At 44.9% G+C, this 10,281-nt stretch overlaps 1 long non-coding RNA gene across 1 annotated transcript; it reads left to right on the top strand.

Annotated features, from left to right (window-relative positions):
• The first annotated feature begins 5,488 nt into the window (after positions 1-5,488).
• Positions 5,489-8,473, top strand: LOC144172487 (uncharacterized). The gene is made up of 2 exons (XR_013323023.1): positions 5,489-5,606; positions 8,112-8,473. It is a non-coding gene; the product is annotated as an uncharacterized LOC144172487 (long non-coding RNA).
• The last annotated feature ends 1,808 nt before the right edge of the window (positions 8,474-10,281 follow it).

Consider the following 10,281-nt stretch of genomic DNA (forward strand, 5'->3'; position numbering starts at 1 on the left):
AAGCAAAGCTTTATTTAGGTGCAAAAAATGCAGTGAGCTTCGGCTGTTTCGTATCCTTGCAGGGCGCGAGCAACCTCTTCTGTGACCAAGCAGTGACGCGTCCGAACGCCTCGCAGACTGCAGAGCGAATGAAGAGGAGGAGGCAGTGGCCACTTTTATAAAAGGGGGGAGGAAGGGGGGGGCGTCAGGGAACGCTACGAGAGTTTCGCGCTGGAAAGCGTCGCAAATTCCGTGGCTCGAGTCCGAGGTTGTTTTTTGTTGAGCTTAAAAAAGAACGATTAATGCTCATTGTGGGTACACAGCGCAATCATGAAAACTGATCGGTTTTGCCCTATGGTTTCGCATGATCACTGGGCAATTTTTTTCCGAGGTCTGCAGCCGAGAAGTTCGCAAAACAAAAGTTTTTCGGCGCCCCGCTGTCGATGACACTGCTAATTCTACGGTGCTAGTGTCCCTGTTCGCGCACCGTCGCGTCTACGCCATTGACCAATGTCTAAGAGCAAAATTCAATCACCCTACCACGCATTTTGACCGTTTGTATAGCATGACCTCCCTCGACAAAATCGCCCGGGAAACACCAGCTTGTTAACCCGCCATGTTGACCGCCTGACTCGCCGCTGCAGGTAGCCGCCGCTCGGCAACGCCTCCGTTCGCCACTTCGCTCTAAGCGGATCCAGCTCTTCGTGAGCTTCGAGTAATGCGGCCTAAAATGCATGCGTTTGGGTTGGGACCAGAATAAATTTCGAATAAAGTGATATTTCGAGTAAAGCGATTCCGTTATAACGAGGGATTACTGTATATCAAACATTATATCAAATAAAATATCGAATGTTCAAACAGATTGCAAAATATCAAGCGCATACAATAAAAAAACGCATACAGAGTATCAAGCACGATGCAGAAATATAAGGAAAAAAATGACAGAATTACTGGTCAACACATACATGAACATGACCCATAACCATTAAGGCCAAAGGAAGTACATTTTCTTTAGCCCTGAAGAGAGCAAAAACAAAATGTACAAAATTACGATTGTTGGAAGAAATACATTTTACTTAGTTTTCTGAAGGCAAGCATAGAGGGAGAACTCTCCGTTATATCCAGAAATGATGGATAGCAATTGAGAAGGTTCGAAATTTGCCATTTCAATAATTGCATACCATACTTAGCTCTCGTTTCAATATTTACGAAGCTTTTGTTTCTGAAATGATATGGTGTCTCCGTATTTGTACATGTATCAAAGAACAGCTCACGATTTGCTTCTAATGCAAGAAAAATCATTTCCAACAAACGCTGTTTATACGACATTTATATATGAAGGATCCGGCTCTGGGAAAAGTATGAGAATGTATGATCACGACTAGATAGATTTTGAATAGTATAGTATAGATTTTGAATAATAGATTTTGAATAATATAGTATAGTATAGTATAGTATAGTATAGTATAGATAGATTTTGAATAGTATAGTAATAGATAGTATACCCTTTTTCTGCATTATATATAGTCGTTCCAAACTATACTTCGATTTAACCAGCCACACTAATAAACAATATTGTATACGGGAATGTACTGTACTAAAATGAAGTTGCCGTTTTATTCGTATTGGCAACAACGTCCGAAATCTATTTAGAATTCCAAGTGATTTAGCAATGATACCTTTTATAAAGTACACGTGACTTGTCCACCGAAGATTTTCATGAAATAGTACCCCTAAAAACTTGTGCTCTGAAGTCTGTTCTAGCGGGCATGATTTAAACGTTACTGCGTTATTAAAGTGAATTGGTTTATTAACGGAGGAGAAGACAATGTATTTGGTTTTCGTAACATTCAATAAGAGCCTATTTGCGTCTAATCAGCAGGACCTGTCGGATTCGTGCAGAGTGAGCAACGCACACTTCACCATCGCCGTTCACCTTCAAAGCATGCGCGAGCGAGGCATGTTAGCCAAAAAAGTGCACCCTATCACCAAACGCTTAATGTGATCCGCTTTGTCGCTTGAAGTGAATGAATAAAACACAAGACAGCGAGTACGGTTGCACGCGCGGGCGCACATGAATGTCTCGACACCAGAATGTCTCGCCATCTGACGTTGCGTCAGAAGGCGCGGCAATGCATTTTGCCACGCGCTCGTTTTCCCTGGCTTATTTTGCCTCCAGGTGTACAAAGCTTCGCTTTAAAAAAAGAGCAATTTGAAATGCGCGAAGCGAGAACGCCAAGCTGCAGCTTTGCTCGTATCTACAGTTCGACGAAGTGCTCCTAACCAACAAATTATGCGTATGAGTAATCACACCAGTTGAGAGTACTTTGTGGGCGTATAAGCGCTTGATTGATGGAGCGAACTTCGCGGGCAGAGTTCGCGCAGCGCACAATGCGTCGCGGCACGGTTCGGAATGATCGTCGGGCTGCACTGCACTGACCGAAGGCACGGCGGCCGCCGCCGGCTGTTCGCTGCGTCGCCGTCGGTGCGACAAACGAGGCAAATGCCCTACAGTGGAACACATGCGAAGAGAACAAGCTCAAAAGGCTACACTTCTTGCTTTGCAAATATGAACCACTCTAAAAAGGCGGCAAAATTCTGTTTAGAGATGATTTTTAATCTTTGTCTTGTGTTTCGGACGTTCGCGCGCCGGTGTAGCTGAAAGAAAGCAGCGATTTTATGTGGTTTGGCTACACTGTACGGATGCACCCAGATCAATCTTTTGCTCACAGCTATAGCCTCCTGTAAACTCGGTTCATTCTATATTTACCTTCCTGTATAACCCAAATTAGGCCGGGAGTGGTACACTGCATCTAGTCTCACTAGGTAGGGTATATAGTGACACTGCAACGGCGCTTCTTGAATGTATCTAGAAACGTTGACAGTAACCAGCGGCGGCTACCCTCCCCGTTTTCCTCAACGCGCTCGAGCCCCCGAAAAAGACGACGACGACGATGATGATGATGATGATGGTGATGATTATGATGATGATGATGGTAAAGATTCCCCCAATGTTTTTGGCATGTACCCACAAGGGGTGATTGGCCAGGGCTAACTCGCTTGTTAAAATTAGTGGGGACCTCAAATTACTACTTTATTTCCGGAAAGACAGGCCGTAAAATGAAACTTCGTCGTGATTAAAAGCCGAATTACCCATTAATTAGCACCCTTCAGCAATTCAAACGACCTGAAGTAGACAAAAAGCCTTGAATACATTTATATATATCCCTTTTTGCATACGCCAAATTTCTTGCGCCAACACATAACATAAGTAGAACAGATAGAGTCAACCCCAAACGCTCAATTCGGTCCGTCAAAAGCTAAAGCGACGACAGGCGATAAAAAAATGTTCGTTTGTTTCAGCGACCTGGCACCGCACACATAGTTCCGTAGGCGAAAGCCCTGTTCTAAACAGAAAGAAATTTAGCCTTGGAATCCTGCAGCGCAGATCCGTGAAGGTCACTTCGCATTGCCGAGACCCACAAAAATGAACATTCCACCCGAACGTTAAATGTTGATACTCTTCAAATGATAGGAGTGAATCTGAACGAGTGGCGTCTAAATGCCAATATCGTCTTAATCTTGAAGATTCAAAAAGAGCCAGATTAGGTATGCCGAATAGAACGGGAGCTGTGACAGCGAGAGTAGCTAAAGGGTCCGCTAGCTCGTTACCCCTGATGTCCGCATGGCCAGGGGCCCAAGACAAACTACCTCCCTCACGTGCCTTGGAAAAAAAAACAGTGTGCGGTTCAAGGGAGAGTCGGAAGAGGAGCCTAATTCCGATATAACTATTAACAACTTCTTTTCTGATACATCGTACTTTCATCTGATTCTCCGCTTTCGTTTCTTTGTCTTTTTGGCACGAATTACTTCGGCCAGCTTTCTTTCTTCTACACCCGTCGCATCCCGTTGAGCTGTCATGCAGCACGCACTATTACACAAATTTTGCGTTTCTAATTCATAGTTCTGTGAATAAACCAGGAGTCGGCCGCTTAAAGCGGCCGACTCCTGGCCAATCGCCTAAGTGGGTATGTGGGTATCTGGGGGCCCTTATTCGATCGATAACGCGCAGGTTTCTTCCGTAGCCGCCAACACGACGCGCATTTGGTGATGAAAGGCAGTCAGCCCTAGTAAAGGTTATAGTAAAAATCGAATATGGTGGCCATTGCTATTCTGATACTACACGCAGTATACTTGGGGAACTTTGTTCCCATTATGAAAAACTCTTTAATGGCAACATGGGTACCCGCAGTACGCCTGATTTAGGCTTATTCCTCCAGTCCTTTTCTAAGCTCAGTGACGAGGAGCGGGCCCTTGTGGAAGGAACAATTTAATTGCGCTTGAAGAAGTGAACGGTGCCTTTCAAACCTTCAAAACCATGCATAAAGCACCTGGATCTGACAGCCTTACTTCGGAGTTCTACCAAAGATTCTTGAGTGTTCTGGAACCTGCCTTACATGAAGTATTTAAGAAGGCATATGAACTCGACATTCTGCCTCCTACATTTCACCTGAGCACGAGGTCGCGGGTTCGATTCCTGGCCGCGGCGGCCGCTTTTCTGATAAAGGCGAAAAGCAAAAACGCCCGTGTGTACGAGGTTTCGGCGCACGTTAAAGATCCCCAGTTGGCCAAAATCAATCCGGAGCCCTCCACTACGGCGCGCCTGATCGCGTGCGTTGCGTCGGCGCGTTAAACCCTACAATCAATCCTACATTTCACAAAGGTAAAAAAGCGTGGATGGCTACAGGCCGATATCCCTATGTAACGTGGATTACATGATAACTTTCGAAGGTGCTGGCGCGCTAATAACAAGAGGTTCGCACCAGGATTGCGGGGTTCAGGGGTGTAACATTCAGACGAACATCCACATGCTTCGCTCAGTGTTATAGTGCCCATCCGATGGTGCTGGGAAGCTTGCGCTCCTTCAAATTTACCTTGTTAAAGCAGTTGACAGGGTTAGCCATCCTTTCCGTTTTTCTGTTCTGGAGTCAGCTGGACTTGTGGGAGCTTATCTCTATGCTATAAAAGGTGTAAAAGCTGTGCCGGTACCATGAAAATGGCCCAGTCCAAACACGTGTGGGATGAATATTAAAATCCCTTCTTGTTTGACTTTTGCCATTACTTGATCATAACAGTGAGAAACTTCCGTCCTTGCGAGGAATAGGAAAGCTATAATTAATGAAGCACGGCCACCGCTGACCGTCTTTCACGCTTCCAGAAAAAGCATTCAATATGCGTGTTCTACAGGTTCCCGATTTCAGAGAAAGGAAGAGCCTTAAACGGCTTTCCTTCCTCTGGGCACGGTCTTTGAGAGAAGGTGATTATTCTGCGGAAACGTGGTCTCCTTGTTGTCTTCTTCGATCCTTATTTGTTGTCCTTAAATTTTTATTTGTAACGCTTGGTGTATCTCGGGCTGCACCTGCGGACGCGCAGCAATCATAGGAACTTGCCAGATTAGGCACCGGAGAAACCACCGCGCGACCTCCTGAAGGAAGCCAGTCGCTGGAAACGGACGCGCACTGAGCGCGACCCACGTCCGGAGTGATGCGGTATATAAGCGCCCCGTTGTCTGCTATGGAGCGCATACGCAACCTCATCGCATCACAACTTGCACCTCGGAGCAAAACGTGAGTTGGAACCGAGGACGGTGTGCGAAAGCACGAACGTAGCATCCTGACAAGATTAGAGTTGCTTTCCCGCAGTGCTGATTCTTAAACCACGGGGGTGTTTATAATTTTACCTCCCCTAGCACTGTCAATGAGCTGGTATTTTTTAGAGGCTCTTTTGTCGTTTGCACTTGTTGCCTGAATGTTTTGAGACTCTGATGTCCTTGCTGTCGGGCTCACAAAGACAAACCGTGTTTGTGAGCCCTTCCCTGTATTTGTAGCATCAGCTGAACTGAATTAAGCGCTCGATTCTGCGGATATTTTCTCTGCTCAGGGAATGCAGGGAAGGCGTGTATAAAAGCTTATACATCCTATAACACGAAGGGGCATGCCATTGCGTCCTTATGAAAAAGGCCATTATGATATTGCTAATATTCATATAACAGCGTCCTCAAATAACAGCGTGCTTTACCGAGGTGCTTGGTAAACAGAGTATGAGCATACAGTCTTCTTGTATGGACAAAGATACACCTCGAGGGCCGGGCGCCTGCATAGGAAACATTCGACTGCACGTATTTACTTTTGTGTCCAGCGCATAGTATGGTTGTATTTAGCCCCTTTGAAGACGATGAACAGGGAGACGGCAATGTTTATTATGGAGTTTTTGGAACCAATGGCGCCTTGAGCACCATATCGAAGCCCATTAGGAGTCTTACAGTGAAGGACCTAATTTCAAACTCTCTTAGGAAACCAGAGCGTCAGAACAATTATTGGAATCCTGCAACAAAGAGTTTTACGTAGATGCTTTCGTTATCACGAAAACGTCGTGCTGGTTTGGGCTCATAGAATCGACTTATGTCGTTGTCTAAATATATTCTGATACGTGACTAAATAAATTGTGTGAACGTTTTTAGGTTAAAGCATTTTTGTTACTTATGTGATGCGTTATTTGTGTGGGCGTTATGTTATGTGAAAACGTTACTATTATGTGACGGCGTTATTGCGGAATGCGTATTACCTAGCAATTCTGCCATACGTATTACTAGCAATTCTGTCATACGTATAGCAATTCTTCCATACGTATTCTAAGCAATTCTGCCATTCACAGCAGGTGTTATCGGCAATAAATACCTAATAAAGTGTTAGCATAGCGCGGCCTGCTCTCGCTACTCCTTGGAAAGCAAACTACCTTCCTTGCATCAGCTTGCCGAAAGTATTAATAAATGTAATATTAATAATGCGAGAAGTCTGGTTGAAATGCATCGTTTAAACTTAAGCGCGAACGACAAATAAGGTAAGAAACGGGGCACCATCGGCGCTACTGTCAGACGTCTGGTAATCAATGTTGAAATTTAAAGCCAGTGCCGGATTATCCTACATCATCCGCCTATTTAAGCCCAATGCAGGATGAAGGCCTCGCCCATAAATCTCCAATTACTCCTGTGCCGCACTGCCCGAGTACATTTTTCCAGTTGCGGGTCGAATATCTTTGAGAGTCTTGAGAAGCTGCACGAACAGGCGTGGGAGATCATTCTCAGCAAAAAAAAAAAAAGTAGCAATAAAATAAATGCAAAGCGAAAGAACAAACGACCAAAGGGCCCTGCTCAGTTAAGAATTTATATCGGAGAAGCACCTGTTAATGCATAAAAGCAACCCGGGTGTCTTTAGCCCACAAGCCTAAAAATTTCCAGCGGAGAGCATGACATCAGCTTATATTAAACATAATGTCTTATAAAAGTGGCCTGTCGTCATAACGTGGTATCATCGTGTGCGTGCGACAGGCACAAAAGATGCGCAGTTTAAAAAGTATTGGTTCCCCGCCCTTTTCGCGTAATTTCTAGCGGCTGGCTGTAACAACAAAACGGCTGGGCGAAGCTTAGTCGTCGCTGGCGTCTACGTGAACACTACCGGAAATAAATATCCGTAAAGTTTGTTTGGCACCGTTTCTCCATCTGTAAAAATTCCTGCAACAATAGAATATTGGTTCAGGGAACATTGGTGGGCAGAATGCTGCGGAGAGTCACGGGGGAAGAAGGGGGCGGGGGGTCATTTTTAGGGGGCGTAGCGTCAAAGGGTATAAAAATGTGAATTTGCGTATTGAGACATCTGAATGTGAAAACAGAGTTAGAGAGGAGTCAAATAGTGGAAAGGGACCATTCCTTTCCTGAATAAAATGCCTTAAAATATTGCCGACCAGAAAATAAAGCTATATTCTGCAAAAAACGATTGGTGCTTTTATGTGGTGGCTAGTCGTTTTGATCGTCGCTCTAGAAACTTGGAACGCTGGGAGTGCACTGGCATTACAATACTTTACCCCCAGAAGCACCTCTGCATATGTGACATAAATATTTTGCGCAAGAACTTACCGAATGAGCGTTTATATTTCTCTGTGCAGTGGGAATGGATGGCATAAGCGGTGCAGGGTTCATTCCACTTTCATATCTGAATAGTTCGACGAAGTTTAAAATCTTGGTTCTCAGGATGGTTGCCTTACAGTTGCGCACGTCGTTCTATCCCTTCCCTCAGCTGAGCCATGATTTCGACGCGCACCAAGTCCATCCTCCTGGCTCTCTTGGTCCTGGCCGCCATGTGCAGCCTGGCAGCGGCTCAGTTCGTAGGCGGCGGCCGGGGATACGGAGGCGGCCGAGGATTCGGCGGTGGCCGGGGATTCGGAGGAGGTCGAGGATTCGGCGGAGGCCGAGGATTCGGCGGTGGCCGAGGATTTGGCGGTGGCAGAGGATTCGGCGGAGGACGTGGATTCCACGGCTGAATGAAGTGATCGCGACCAACCATTCCGCAACCCACAAACGTGAACGACAAAGAAGTCACCAACAAAATTCTCGCAGCCATCGTAGTGGTCTGAGTGAAATAAATAACTATGGTTTCGAGATGAGTTGCACGGCTCTTTTATTACCTTGATCTCAGATTGTATAAAACAAAAGGTTTGTTAACCGTCAAAAGAAAGACCACCAAAGTCCAGAGTTGCAGAATGACCAATAGACTTCTTGAACTTCCCACATCGTAAAAATAAATACTCAATGTTTTCGTACCAAACACTAACATTCCGCAAATAGTCAAGAAAACTGCGGTAGGTCTTTTTAAAGGGACCCTGCGACACGCTTTGAGCAGTGAAAATAAACCTGAGTGATGTTTAGATTACACTGCTAGGAATACCTGAGCCAAAATCACAAGTGCACGTGAAGCAGTGAGCACGCAAATCGCTGTGAAAGACTTGGAAAAACCAACCGCACTCTCTTCAATTTCCCTCATGATGCACCACTGGCACCGCCGAAACGACTTCATTTTAGCGGTGGCTGTCCTATGTTGGCTGTTGCTGGCCAACTTCACGGTTTATTTCTCGCATTTCCTGTGACAATCCGCCGTCGTCGGCGATGTGCTCTTCTATGCCTGAACCTGAACGAACAGTTTTGCCGTTTTGTCTGTGCTTTGAGCGCGAGCGGAGTTTGAGTGACGAAGTTAATAACTTCCCTTTCAAGCAGACCACTCGACAACAAACATTTATTACTTCGAAAACGCCCTACCAGCCTGAGCGTGTGCGTGAGAGCAGGCAGCAATGCCTGCTTTTTTGTTGCACCTGACCGGAAATAGACCCTTCCACGTTGCAGAAATAAGGAGAAAACTCCCCGGCATGCGATGTATCGAAGGCAGCCGAGAAGAACGCCAGGAGCCGCCCCCCTCTCCGGGAGAGACCGCGCAGCTTTCGTCGCGTTGTCCGCGGTCGAGCTGAGAGGGAACGATTATGCGCGATTTCTCGTCGCGCGTAGCTTCGGTGATGGCGAGCGGATTTTTATAATAATAATAATAATAATAAGCTTTATTTCATGAAAAGGAACGCACATTACAAAATCCGGTCAACCCAAGCCATGAAGGTTTGTCGGGCTGTACCCGGCAGTCCGCGACAAGTAATAAAGGTAAAAAATATGGTTACCATGTTTTACGCAAACAGGCTAAAAAACAAGGCAGGCTACAGAACAAAAGTAGACCAAAGCAAGCCATATAACAAACACAAAAAATACAAAGTTGTGTAATAGCAAGGATGTACATCAATGGAAACCTACGCATGAATAAAAAAAAAAGCTGGTCTAAAACTACAACAAGGAAGAATTATTGGTTCTGAGATACAGTTTGAGTGCACGTTTTGATGAGAGAGAGTATAGCTCAGTAGGTAAAGAATTAAATATGTTAGGAACATAATACTGTCTTGTATAACGACCAAAGCGGGTATAACACTTCGGGGTAATAAATTTGTCATGGTGTCTCAGTTGCCTTATAGGGACGAACGGAAAAAGGAAATCACTCTCCCAAAAATGTTTTGTAACCACAGTCTGAAAAAATAGTGCATCAAATGAAGGCAACTGTAAAAAGGAAAATAAATCAGTATTAGGGGGAACGACCTCATTATAAGCAACGTTTCGAAGGATAGATTTTAACATAGAATTAAATTTTGCGCGCCATGTAAATGTACAGCGATAAAATATAGTAATTCCGTATCTAAGATAGCTATACACAAGTGCATGAACAATAACTTTTCGGACAGAAAATGGAAGCAGGTGTCTAGTGTTGTACAGGAGGCAAGATAGGGAACGAAGCTTTTTGCTAATACCTGTGAAATGCGTGTTCCATGTCATATCAGAATCAAACATGATGCTTAAATATTTTATATTACTTGAGAACT

The sequence above is a fragment of the Haemaphysalis longicornis genome, unplaced genomic scaffold, assembly GCF_048455015.1.
Source record: "Haemaphysalis longicornis isolate Haplotype H1 unplaced genomic scaffold, Haemaphysalis longicornis Haplotype H1 scaffold_229, whole genome shotgun sequence".
In the NCBI taxonomy this organism is placed as follows: Eukaryota; Metazoa; Arthropoda; class Arachnida; order Ixodida; family Ixodidae; genus Haemaphysalis; species Haemaphysalis longicornis.